General features: G+C 51.1%; 1 protein-coding gene across 1 annotated transcript in view; it reads right to left on the reverse strand.

The window, feature by feature from the left end:
* Positions 1-12,585, reverse strand: part of SLCO2B1 (solute carrier organic anion transporter family member 2B1) — a 59,973-nt gene extending 47,388 nt beyond the window's left edge. The window contains exon 1 of the mRNA XM_075050309.1: positions 12,314-12,585. The gene's annotated coding sequence lies outside the window, so the exon portion shown is untranslated. The remainder of the gene's footprint in view (positions 1-12,313) is intronic.

The raw sequence follows: 12,585 nt of genomic DNA on the forward strand, positions 1-12,585 counted from the left end.
AAAGCCAGCTGGGCTGCATTAGGAGGAGTGTTGCCATGAAATCCAGAGCTCCCTTCCAACCTCAGCCGTTCTGTGATCCTGTAATAATCATTTCAATACCCGTAGGAGGAAAGTGGGCAATTTTTACTGTCCCAAGCTATGGAACTCTAATTGCTCTGATCAGCCCCTTCATATCCTTGAATCACAGAAGACACCTTGGTTTCTTTTTGTTCTGGTATCAACCACATGTCTAGATCAACCATCTCAATTAGTAAACAGATCTCCAAACCTCCCCTAATCCCCTCCCTGAACCCCAGCCTCAAGCAGCACCCTAGGGTCTTCATACAGTGCCTGGGGCAGGCTCTGGTCTCCACCATGCTGGTGCAAATATCCTTGAGCCTTATTCTCCTTCCCGTGGTAGTGCAGCTCCACAAATGCCATAGCAGCTCCTCTGATTTGGTTAGATACAGCTGAGACCAGGATCCAGCCTCTGCATTATATATTGCACTACATCAAGCTGTCTTAGCTTTCTAGGTATGTTTGCAATATGCATTACACAGTGACACTGTAGTTGAAGGTCAATGCTACGGAGTGAGAAAAGTACCCACAGCATTGAAAAGGTGGGAAAAGGGGCTGAGAGGAAGAACCCAGCTGAGCATTAGCTCAGCTCTTGAACGGTACTGGAGTAGTCTTGGGCTAAGTGTGAGGGATCTGCCCAGACATCAAGATCCCACCAAGGCGAGGCCAAGCTCGCCAGCTGTGGCTGAGGTCACATTTGCTGCTATACGTCCTCATGGGATGTGACTGGTTTCAGCTCCCCATCACACAGGGCTGATGGTTGCACGGGGGCATGGTGTGCAGAAGTGTGCGCGTGAGATCAAACATCTTTGGAGAGGCTGGCTGGCCAAATTGCCTTCCCAAGAGCAGGCTATAGACAACCATTGCTCTGCCTAAATGATGGTGGGTTTTGGGCTGGAGACAGGAGCTCCTGCCTGCAGGAGGGGGCTCAGCAAGCCCTTCTCCATCCCTCCATACACTGGGTATCTGATGGAGGAAAGCCCTCCTTTCCTGCCTCTCATTTTCACGCACAGTGTTTTCACATCTCCCCTGGAAGAATCCTTCCACACTTGCTTTCTGGCTCCCAACCACCACTTAAATTTAACCAGGCAAAGAAATGTAAACCCATGGGAAGCCACTGTCCCCTTCCCTGCACCGCTGACCTCCTTCCCTTTGGACCTGCTTTCCCTCCTCCCTTCTCACCGACTACATCTGCGGAGTGAAGGGTGTGTGGGAGGATGATGTCTTTGTTGGGATTTTAGTACCCAGGCTTCCTGCTCAGGAAGCTGTATTGTTTGGAGGCACGTTAAACCCATTAGGCTTTAGCCTGTTGTTCAGTACACTCTAATAGATGTTTCCACCTCAGTGGCATCTGCAAGCTCTACAGCAAATGGGGTGAAAGGCTTTACATTATTATTTTGCGTAATTCTATTTCCCCCATGATGAGAGGCAAAGGAGCAAGTACCGTAGCCTCAAACAAATTAACAAATGTATGGGTTGATGTAAATTCTAGCAAGAGGACACTGTCTTAACTGTGGCATTTATACAACCCTTGAGTGCAGTGCACAGGAGAGGGAAATTCACAAGGGGGACCTGCACACCACTGAGTTACAAGCTCCACAGCATCCTCTGCAAAAAGCAATTGCTGCCCTCAGCCCCATTTCAAGAGATGAGATACGGCTACAACAAAATAGGATGGGATCAATAAAGTAAATTTGATGGTAAATTAAAGCATCCATGAAAAGCTCCCCTGAACCTCTGGAGGGTTAAGCAATGCAGGAGCAAAAGCACCTGCCTGTCTCCAGACCACAGCGTCCAATATTGCCTGTCTCTGAGAGCAGTGCTGTGATGAATTATTTACAGCTACCAAGTTTGCTGCTGGAGCCTCTTGAAAGCTCAGGGGCGACACAGGGGAAAGAAAAAGGGTGCCAGGGTAGCAAGGGAGGAAGCCAAAAGGAGTCTGAGCCCGGATTTCCAGGGATGGGCATGTTCATGGAGCTGGTAACCACTGTAGGTTTAATGCCCTTCTTTCCCTGGTTATCTATATTAATGTCTTTGCTAGCCCTTCTCACCAAAGACAGACTCAGTTAGACCTGCAAACAATCGTGTGGTCTGTAGGAGTATTTTGGTCCCCCGGCCCATCCTTTCCAGGCCCTCCTTTAAATGTGTGCATCCTTTAACCCTTCAGGGTGGCCAGGAAGCTGCTACACCTGGAATTAGTCCAACCTCCTCCCTCATCAGCTTTCATAGTCTTCTTGGTAGAAAAAGATGCTAGAAAGCACTGATAGAAATGTTTTCACTAATTCCTGACCAAGCAGGGTGCAAAAGCCCCTCACCCTTTGCCATGCACCATAATCACCCCAAATTTCCCACACCACCATGGAAGGACTCAGTTCTTTCTCCAGGGCTGGGTGTCCTTTGCATTAAGGACAACCTGCATCATCTGTCAGCAGCTGGTGGCCAAGGATGCACAGCCATGTCTGACTCCATCCCACCACGCACACCTTCATCTCACCTTCACCGAGGTTTCCTACTTCCATTTCAGTATTACCTGAGGGTGCGCACTGCCTGTGAAAGAGGGAGGGAGGGTGGGTGAGCTGCCGAGAGACCCGAGGAGAAACACTCAGCAGAGATCTGAAATGTTGTAAGGGTTGCCAGCAGTTAAAAATGAAAATAACCTATAGCATTTAGATACCGTTCATCCACAACGCTTCTTTAAGCACAAAATGAAACAGAAAAGTACTTTGGTCCAGCACAAAGGACAATGAGCAGACCAAATAAAAAGGCAGATAAGTCTTAACTGGTAAAAAAAAAATTGCATGAAGATAGCAGCATGCTAAGATCAGTCTGGTTCTTGTTTCCTTTGACTGGATCGAGCCCAGCCGTGGCAGCATCCTCTGGGGACGTCATTTGCTTGCCGAGAGCCACATTTTCTCCTAGTAGATGGGCATCTCAAGATGGAAAGAAAGATTATTTTCGATTAATGCAATTTCTCCTAGGTAAGGTCAAGAGGTCTCACTGAATCTGCTCCTCTGCAGGAAGGAGGCAGAACTGGTGCTGCAGGATTAGTGCTGCAGGCTGGGTACGGCAGGGGAAGGAAGCAGAAAGGAGGGATGAGATAGCAAATGCCAGAAGATATACCGGCATCAGAGTAAGGAGAGAGGAAAGCAAAAAGAGCACAACCCAATGGGATTGGGGTGGGGGGACACACATGCCTGGGTCAGGTCTGCAGCCCTCAGCTCCCTGATGGCCCAAGCCCCCTCCAGCAGCCCAGGAAGAGGAAGCACGGTGGGAATTGCTATCCCTGCCTTGCTCCAGGCCTCCCAGCACGTTTGCTGTGGTACCCATGGAGCATGCAGGGGCCACGCTGGTACAACGGGAAAAGGTGAGAAATAGTCAGTCCCGGAGTGCCACCCCTTGATTTTGGAGACCCTGACCCAAACGTGCTCCCAGACCAGCCCTGCAGGACCAGGACCAACAGCACCCACCTCCCAACCTCGACTCCAGAGCAAGCTGCTTCCCATCTTTGTGCCTCAGTTTCCCCGAGAACAAGCCAGGGAATAGATAACACCTGCCTCTATAAAGTGTTTGGGGAGCAGTGGATAAACCGGGACAGGCAAAGGCTGTGGGCTGCGACAGCGGGGGCTGACTTAGCCCAGCAGGAGCCATTCCCCAGCCGTGCCGGGGAGGAAAGGGTGCTGCAAAGAGCCTTGTTTACTCCGTCTTGCAACTTCTGCACTCTGCACCCAGCTGTGCCCACGAAGGAACTTCGTCCTAAACAATAAAGCACGAGCTGAGATGCTGCTACAAGAGCCTGGACTTTCTAATGACTTCCACAGCAACCCTGCAGCCGAGCATCTGCTCCGTCCCAAACCTCCTCCTCCAGCTCAAAACTGCATTAGGAGGGTGTGGGACCAAGGTTACCCCCCCGCCGCCAGCAGTGGTTTTAAGCCAAGCAGCAAAACATTGCATTTGGTTTTCAGGGTGCCGTAACGTAGCGGGGGCAGCTTCGGTGTCTCTCCCAGCTGCAGGAGATGAGTAAGCTCCTTCCCAGAAAAGCATTTTGCAAGGCCTTTTTGCAAGCAACGATCCCGCTGTGAACGCAGGAGGCCAGCACCGTTTAGAAACACAAGCCCGAAGTGGCCATCCCACTTGTCTTAATTAGCTACCTGACAGCAATTAGGCTGTGTTTGCACAACATAACCCTGATTATACAATGTGCTTAATGAGTGTCAGCGGCTGCTGTTTTCCAGCTGGGGGATGCTGTCTAGAGGGCTGGGGTGGCTGAAGAACCGGGCTGTGGCCACGGGCAAGTCCCTGCCTGCAGGAGAGAGGGCAGGGGTTGCACTGAGCTGCCTGCAGACCCAAGGGCAGCATCCCCCCTCCTTCCCGAGCCCCCTCCAGCCAACCCCAGAGACATGGTTTCTGCACGTTGGTCTGTTGGCACTGGTGATGGGTCCTTTCTGTAAAGCTGGAGTAGATGCCACGTCTCGACGTCAGTCCTCTGCTCCTGGCAAGATGTTAAGCAGGACAACGCAGCTTGGTGAGCTGATGGTCTTGCCATGAGCGAAGGGATGAGTTTGCCCCATACGTGGATGGGAAGGAACTTCTGAGAAACACAGTAGTGGGGCAAGGAGTGATGGCAAAGGCACGTTTCTCCCTGAAGACCTCCCAGCGGAGTTGCCTTAGCAGCGGGGGTCTCCTCCTCCAGGGATGGTCTTCGCCATGGATGGCAAGCAGCAACAACGCAGTCAGAGTCTGCTCCCCATCACACCTTCACATCTCACTAGCCTGCAGAGCAGCCTGGTGCTGAGAAACCCCTCTAAGCATCTTCACCCACTTTGCTATTCGTCTTCCCTTCCCCTCCTCGACCATGAGGAGTGCAGCCCCACAGTGAAGCAGCTGCTCCAGCCAGCCCTGGCTTTTCTGCGCTGCTCTCTCCTGTACAGCTGTACCCACCAGCTCCGACACAGCTATATCCATTTACACACATCATCGGAGGGGAGAGGTGTTATCTCAGCCCAGCAAGGTATTTCTGATGCCACACACTGCACTGCTGGAGCTCTAACAGTGCCTTTCACCTTTTCTCCCCCAGATCACAGGAGCGTGAAATTCATTTGCTAGGAAGACACAGCCACGGAGAGGCTGGTGTCGGGTGGGATGCAGGGTGACAGGCAGAGGTGGCAGGATCCATGACCACAAGCGGTGTCACTGACCCTGGCGCAAAGCCCTTTAAAGCCAGCGCTGCACCCTGACGAAGCAGAAAATTGCTTCCTTATGCGCCTGCAAGTAAACTCTTAAGAAAAATTGCTTCTCCCGTAAAACTCAGAGGGACTTCCCATGCTCAATAGCAGTGTTTAGGAGTCTAACGAGGTGCATGGGTGGCCAGGTTTCACCAGGGGTGACCTCTGGGACACAATGTTTTCGGTGCAGGGGCTCGGGGGAGCAGCTCATGCAGCAGGACCCCAGCCAGCAGCTACCAAGCACCCATGGGATTTAGTCATGTACGTCAGGGAAGATGATGGATGGATGGTCATTCAGAGAGCAAAGGTGCCTGATGCTGCAGATCCATCAGCTGATATTATTCCTTCAGCTATGGATGAAGGGTTTGTCCTCAGACGCCTGTTTTTTCCACATTACTGTCCTGGGTCACAGCATCCCTCGGGAAGGCAGAGCCTGGCACGACAAGCCCTGGGTGTTGTGGGTACAGGGAGCTGAGCTTGGACGTGCCAGTGGGTCAGTCTCACACCAACTGATGCCATCAGGTACAATAAAATATTACCATTAATTACAGCCTTACTTGCCTGACATCTCACCACTGCTCCCAGGAGACAGTGACCTGCAAAGTGGCAAAGTGGGGGGCTACAATCTGGGCAATAACCCCTATAAGGACAGAGCTGGGCCAGATAATCTTGTAAACCTTTGCAGCACAGATTAAAATGCTCCACTTGTCCCCAGGCTGTCCTTTCTTTGACACCAGGGCAGCAGAAGTACCCCGACACCTCCCAGTTTCTCCAGGATGTGCACAATGGTCCTGGCTGCGATAGCAGGGGACTGGGCTTGGTGGCACCAGAGTCCCGTCCTATTCCCGAGGACATAAATTTATCACAACGCCTTTATTAATAGCAGCGCAGCTCCTGTTAGCTGAACAAGGAAAAGCACGCGCTGGGCTCAGCAGAGCTTAAGTAAATAACGGCGAATGTAACACAGCAAATTAAATCCCAGCAGGGGAGACAAAATGCCAGCAAATATCCTGTAATCTGTCTTCCTCCTGCTGAATTTCTAGATAATTTACATTCACCGGCAGTAAAACTGGAATAGTGTCAGTGTGTGTATTTATGAGCATGCCTGTGTGAAATGGGAAGCTGGTTTGGAAAATGTGGGTGCAAAGATGCTTTATAATGCAACAGAAGGAAAAAAGCAGTGCATACACGTCATTCCCTCCCTGGAAAAAGATTGAGAAATAAAAGGGATGCGTAGATGTGCCCAAAAGCTGTTGCCATCTTGTACCAACTGGCAAAAAGAAAGTGAAAATGAGATCAGCCAAGCTCAATGACTCTTTGTAATGAGAAATGTGTCAGGGATTACACACCCCAAAAACTCACAAGAAGTTAAACAAAAGGAAATCTGTTACTGAGAAGTTAAAAAGATTAGAAGAAAGAGAAAAACTGGTGTTGAAACCCATGAAACACAACCATGAGTGATGAGGGAGAGACACCAGCCCTGTTCCAGCACAGGGCAGGACCAGCTGCTCTCCGGAGGTCCCTGCCAGCCCTGACCCCCTCTGACTTGGGAAGGACGAAGCCCTGGCAGGGTAAAAGGGAGAGGGTCTCCCCACTGCAAAGCAATAGGTTGCTTTTGGGTGGTCGTTTCTGAGAGAGCATGCAGCTATTCCCGCAGATCAAGGCCAGCAGAGCCATACGCACAGCGCGGGGACTGTCCCCGAGTGCCAGAAGACCTTCACGGTGGCGGTTGCCATCACCGTGCATCCTGGGGAAGAAGGCAGCGCCCATCCCATGAGCTGGAATGGCCTCGCCTGCAAGAGGGGAAAGTACCTGAAAGCAAAAGTGGCTTGGAGCACAGACAGAGGGAATTGCAGAGGTTACGGGCAAGGGAGGTGTTGGGGCTGCGATCCCCAATCTCAGCCAGTTACATAAGCAGCAAGGCTGGGAATTGCATAATGACATGAATCATTCACACGGTTTCATTTTCAAAGGCTGCCCAGGGCTACGGAGCCGTGGGGGTCCGGTAACCCCTGAGACCCCCTGCTCGCCGTCTTGCCTCTGCTGCTTCCCAAGCTCTGACGGGATGCGTCCCGCCTCGTGCGAAAGCAACGCCTCATTAAACCTCGCCGTAGCTCCTGCCCTTGTTTCTCCCCGCGTGAACTCTGGGTTTGTTTGTGCTGGCAGTCGTGCTGTGGGTGAACGCAGTTCAGCTCAAGGATGTGTAAGATGTTTGCCAGACAGGGATCTGACGGCTTTGCAAGTTTTACTTCTTCTGTGTAAGATTTTATGCAGGTTACGGAATAAAAAGTCTCCTCTGGACTGTGCCAGATTCTGAGCGTACTCTTGCATGGGGGACAAACAGATGTAGTGTGTACTACAGAAAAGTGATGTCTTGTCTCCTCAGTGGGGATTTTCTATTTTAGCACCACCTCGTGTGTGTTTGGCAGGGAAATATTCCCTGCTTCAAGCAGCTTAAAACCCCAGGATAAGAGTTAAAATGATGAATGAAGTATGAAAAGCCCGTTCCCCAGTGGGGACCTGCCTTTCTGTAGGCTGCAGACACGGTGCTTGAGTCTGTGGAGAAACATCTACCAATAGAAGTCTGAAAGAAGGTGATCCCAAACCAGAGTTTTTCTAATTTGGGGGTTTATACACCATAAATACCTTCCTGATAATTTTTTTCCCTCCTTATTTTACTGACGCTTGGACAGGAGTGAAGACTGAGAAAAAGACTGGCTTTTTGCTGAGTATTTCTAAAGAGCTGCAAGACTTTGCAGTGCCATTTGCAAGGAGCAGCTGGAGGAAACGTATGAAAACAAGAAAAAGGCAGCAGCCAGGGGGGCTCCAGTGCCTGACAGATGCAGACACTCTCCAATGAGAAAAACTAACTTTTCGAAGGGGAAGCTATTGCAAAATGAAGCGCAGAAGACGCTGCAAAAGCCTCATGCCTTGTACACGCAGCCTGAGTGAAAGCTCTAATAGCTCCCTGGAGCACAGTCTTCCTGGAGCAATCCAGATGTTGTTTGCTATGTATTATCTATAAGTTCTAAAAAAGACCCAAAACCTACAGGATTTTCCATCTGCACACATGGTTTTCCCAGGACCATGGGCCTGATCCTGAGTATTGCACGAGGAGCACCTACACACCAATTCACTTGCTTCCTACCCATCTATTTCCACGGGACATTCAAGGGCAGCTCTTTTCTCCCTCCAGATTAATCCATAGATTAGCAAACAAAGTGTCCCCAGATTCTGGGGGGAGACCACTAAGATTTACTTCACCAGGAGCTGGAAACAATGCCAGCCACCCGCACGCAAGAGGGATTGATCAAAGGGTAGGTGCAGAGAAATGCTGCTACGATGAACAGGGAACTGAGAGTAGAGCTTAGGAGAAATGAAAAACTTCCTTAGCCAGCAAAAGAGAGGCAAAGAGGAGCTGTTTATAAACACCCAGGAGGAAACACTGCGGGTAGAGGAGAGTTGGTGACATTATGGGGTGATTTTGGAACAAGGAGCAAGCGCTGGAGCAAGTCCCAGCCTAGTGCAGCTGTCAGCAGCTGGAGCTGGCACGGGAAAGGGAAGAAATGCTGATATTTTGGGCAGCAGGGGAAACAATTCACGTCACAACTAAGTGTGCTTCTTCCATTATTTAATATTAACGGGCTGCAGAAAGTTGTCTTTATTATGGAGGGATGTTGCTTCTTTTCTTTTTGCTGCCAGGGTTTTTTATGCCCTTTGGAAGAAGCATCTCCTACTCACCCCAAGAGCAGGTACAGGCTGGCACACTCAGACAGATCAAGGAAACCCAGTGAAAAAGAAGATTATTTTCTGGAAGTCCCCAGATCTGCAGCTGGAGCCACATCTGGCCCCAGCCAAGCTGCCTGTCTGCAGTCCGGTGCCCGGCCAGCAGCGAGCCCTCTCCTGCATCCCTGGCAGCAAACTTGTCCCGGGGTTTCTCCAGCCATCCACCCACGATCAGTTTCTCCCAGAGGATATTGCAGAGCCTTGCAGCATTTGAATCGGGTTTCAAGCCAGAAATTCCCCGCGTCGCTCGCTGTTCTGCAGCTTCTTACACCACTGCCTCCATTCCTTCTGAAAATTAACATTTTCAAAGCCTGTGAGCTAACGACAGTTCCTGAGTAATGAGGCTCCCAAGCCATCCCTCAAGTCCACATTTAGCAAAGTAATGGCTCGAGACACCGAGCATTTAATCCAGGGGATGGCTCAAGCCAGGGCACGTGCAGCAGGTTCAGGATAAACTTGGGATGTGCCACCAAACTACAGCAAGAGCAGCACGGTGCAGACCAGCACCCCCAGGAAGGCACTGGGACCAAACTGGGAGCCAGGAAGCACAGAGAAAGAGGGGTTGGGATCTCTTTTGGACCAGACCAAGGTCCCCAGAGATCCCTGGGCTGCTGCAGGGGAGGCAGCAAAGCCAGCAGCCCAGCAAGGCTGAACGGCTGGGTTAGGAGTGCTTGAGTGAGCCAGGACAAAGCATTTCAGAGCCTGGAAATGCCACCCATGCCCTGCAGCATGCCTGGCAAAAGCAAGAAAACTGGAAGAGCAGGGGGGAAAACAAAGAGAAATTAGGGTATATTGCAAAATAACCAAATAATAAATAACAACCAGGAGGGCTGGGAGTCAGGAGGGCTCTCACAGCCAGCTTGATGCCAGTGGTTCCCCCAACAGCCCTTCAGAAACGTTAGGAGGGAATTGGCCAGAGCAGAGCACAGCTTTGTACATGTCTGTGTAAACAAAGTGGGGGGCAAACCCTCGCTCAGGCTGCATGGCTTTTCAACAGCTGCTGACTCGTGGTGGATGGCAAAGCCGATGGATGCCACAGCGGGGAGGTGATGCTCCTTTCTAATGCTTTTCACCTTTCTGGCACCTTCCACCTGAGCACAAGACACCATACACCAGTGCAGGGCAGGGAGTGGAAAAAAATGCAGTCATGAAATCGCTGCAAATAACTGATAAAAGGCCCTTTGGACCAGATCGATATGGCTTGCACCACTGGTGAGAAATCAGATCCTGATAGGAGCTTGGATAAAGGATGCTCCTTTGCCCGCTGGAGCTGTACCAGCAACCGCAGGTGAGCTGCACTGCACTGCCTCAAACAAATGCGATATAAGGTTATCATATACAGCTGGTAGGGTGAAATATAGACATGAATTTTGATAAGCTCCTGAAGCAACTCAGCTTTGGCCTATTTATACGGCTGGGTATCCTTGGTGCTGCTCATAACCAGCCCTAAATGCCTCTCTTTTTTGCCTCATTTGCCCTTGTTCTTTGATTTACTCCAACATCTTTGACTGGCATTTTCCTTTTTGCTGTGAATCCGGAGCACTAAGTGCAGCAGTGAAGAGCTCAGAGCCTGCTCGGGTTGGACAAAAAGCAGCAGGACCTGATAGCACCATGGTCCAGAGATCCCACCCGTCTCCTGGTGCTCTGCAGGGTCTCCAGCTGGAGAAAGCCCATGGCAGGGCTGCAAACCCATGCACGCTGTGAAAAGGTGCCTCAGACACGTATGCAGGTGAGACTGGAGGGATATGCCCTTCTGACACAGTAATTGCTCAAAAGCACCACAGATATAAGAGGTCCAGGGTACCTCCATACACGCACCTTGCAGAGAGCCTTGGGCATACCGTGCCTCTTAAACAGAGAGAAACCTGCTCAGTACCTGGAGCAGTAACAGGTTTTACAGCCTCCGTCGACGGACACAAAGCAACCTTGAGCAACCCTGAGTTCTGTGCCCTGAGGTCTCCCCAACCAAACCTCTGCTCCCTCTCCCTACAACCGGGATGTACTGCCAAGGATGGGGCAGCCTTGACCCTGACTAACCAGATCCGCAGGGGCTGGAAGCGGAGGGGTGCAACAGCCCCCACCCAGGGTGGGATGTCTCCCCCCGTCCCCGTCCCAGCACAGCCAGCCCCTTTGTCCCCAAGCTCAGCAGGGAGACTACAGCTGAAACCTGAGAGAAGCAGCAAGCGTGATCAGCTGGGCTGTGCGAAGCACAGCGCCTTCTTCCAGCATTTAATCTCGCCTCTACCTGTTAAAAATCAGGGTTTTCAGGGAGGACAGGCTGGTCCCACAGCTCACTCCCAGGAGACCATGCCCAGCTCCAAGGCTTTAAGCATTGGCTGGTTTAAGGGACACACCAGCTCCACCGTTTGCAAGACCCAGGAGAAACCAAGAAGCCTGCTTCACCCAGGACCGCCCCAGCTAAGAAAAACTCAGCAGGATGCTGACAGGAGCAGGCAGAGGCAGCAGCTCAGCCCTGAACACAAGGCTCGTCCTGAGACTAAGCCCACACCTCTCCTGAGCAGCAAATGCACCTAATAAATAAGAGGGATGCAACCCATCACCTTGGTCACTGGGCTGTTTGCATCTTCACCCACAGCCTGTAGAGCTTCACACCGATCCGAAGCAGGATCACAGTGTTGGTTACAAAAAGCTGATGTGACCTCCTGGCTCTGAGAAAATTGGTGGCAGGGAGCAGGAAAGGGTTAACACCGGGGGAAAGCCTTTGTGCAGCTCTGTGCCAGCCCAGGTCCAGGTCAGGTCCCTACCTGCCCGGCATCCTTCCCAAGAGCCTGCCAAGACCTGGGGTGAGAAGAGGCATTGCTATAAAAGAAGAAGCAAAACTGTAAGAGAAACCAGCTGTGGCAGTCTCTGGGGTTGGGAAAACTCCCTGCAAAGGGAGAAATAAGTGGAGCTGCCTTTTTGGAAAAAAAAGACTCAAACACATAACCGCAAGCAGAGAGGAGTTGACAAAATACATGTGCAGAAAGCCGGCATGGAACAGGCGTGCAGAACATTTGTAATTGCTCTTTTTTTTTCCCCTTTAGCTTTCAAGCTGCTGGAAAAATCCAGCTCCTGAGCCAATGCGTTCAAGGAGTCTTGCAAAACAACACAGGGAAAAGCAGCGTGAGAAACTTCACATCTACCAAACCCTAAGCCTGTCCTGCAGCCTGGAAGCAGACCCCGAGCGAGCTCGGTACCAAAGTCATCCTCAGCATCTCCTCGCAGCGGGCAGGCGCTGCCATACTCACAATTTCAGGACTCTCCCGATTCCAATCCCACTGCGCTCGGAGCAAAAGTTTTCCTCTGCCAGCGGCTGCTGGGGCCATTCACTACTTTTACTTCCCAGCCTGGAGGTGGGGATGGGTGTGTGGAGGTGGGGCTTAGGCTGCGATTTCAAAAGCCGGAGTACATTTTGACCAAAACTTTTGCAATCTCTTTCAATAGGATTTTTTTTTTTTTCCTTCTTCTGCAGTTGCAATCCAAAAACGACAGAGCTGCCCATGTGGTTTGCTGATACAGG

Source organism: Buteo buteo, chromosome 18 (assembly GCF_964188355.1).
Source record: "Buteo buteo chromosome 18, bButBut1.hap1.1, whole genome shotgun sequence".
In the NCBI taxonomy this organism is placed as follows: Eukaryota; Metazoa; Chordata; class Aves; order Accipitriformes; family Accipitridae; genus Buteo; species Buteo buteo.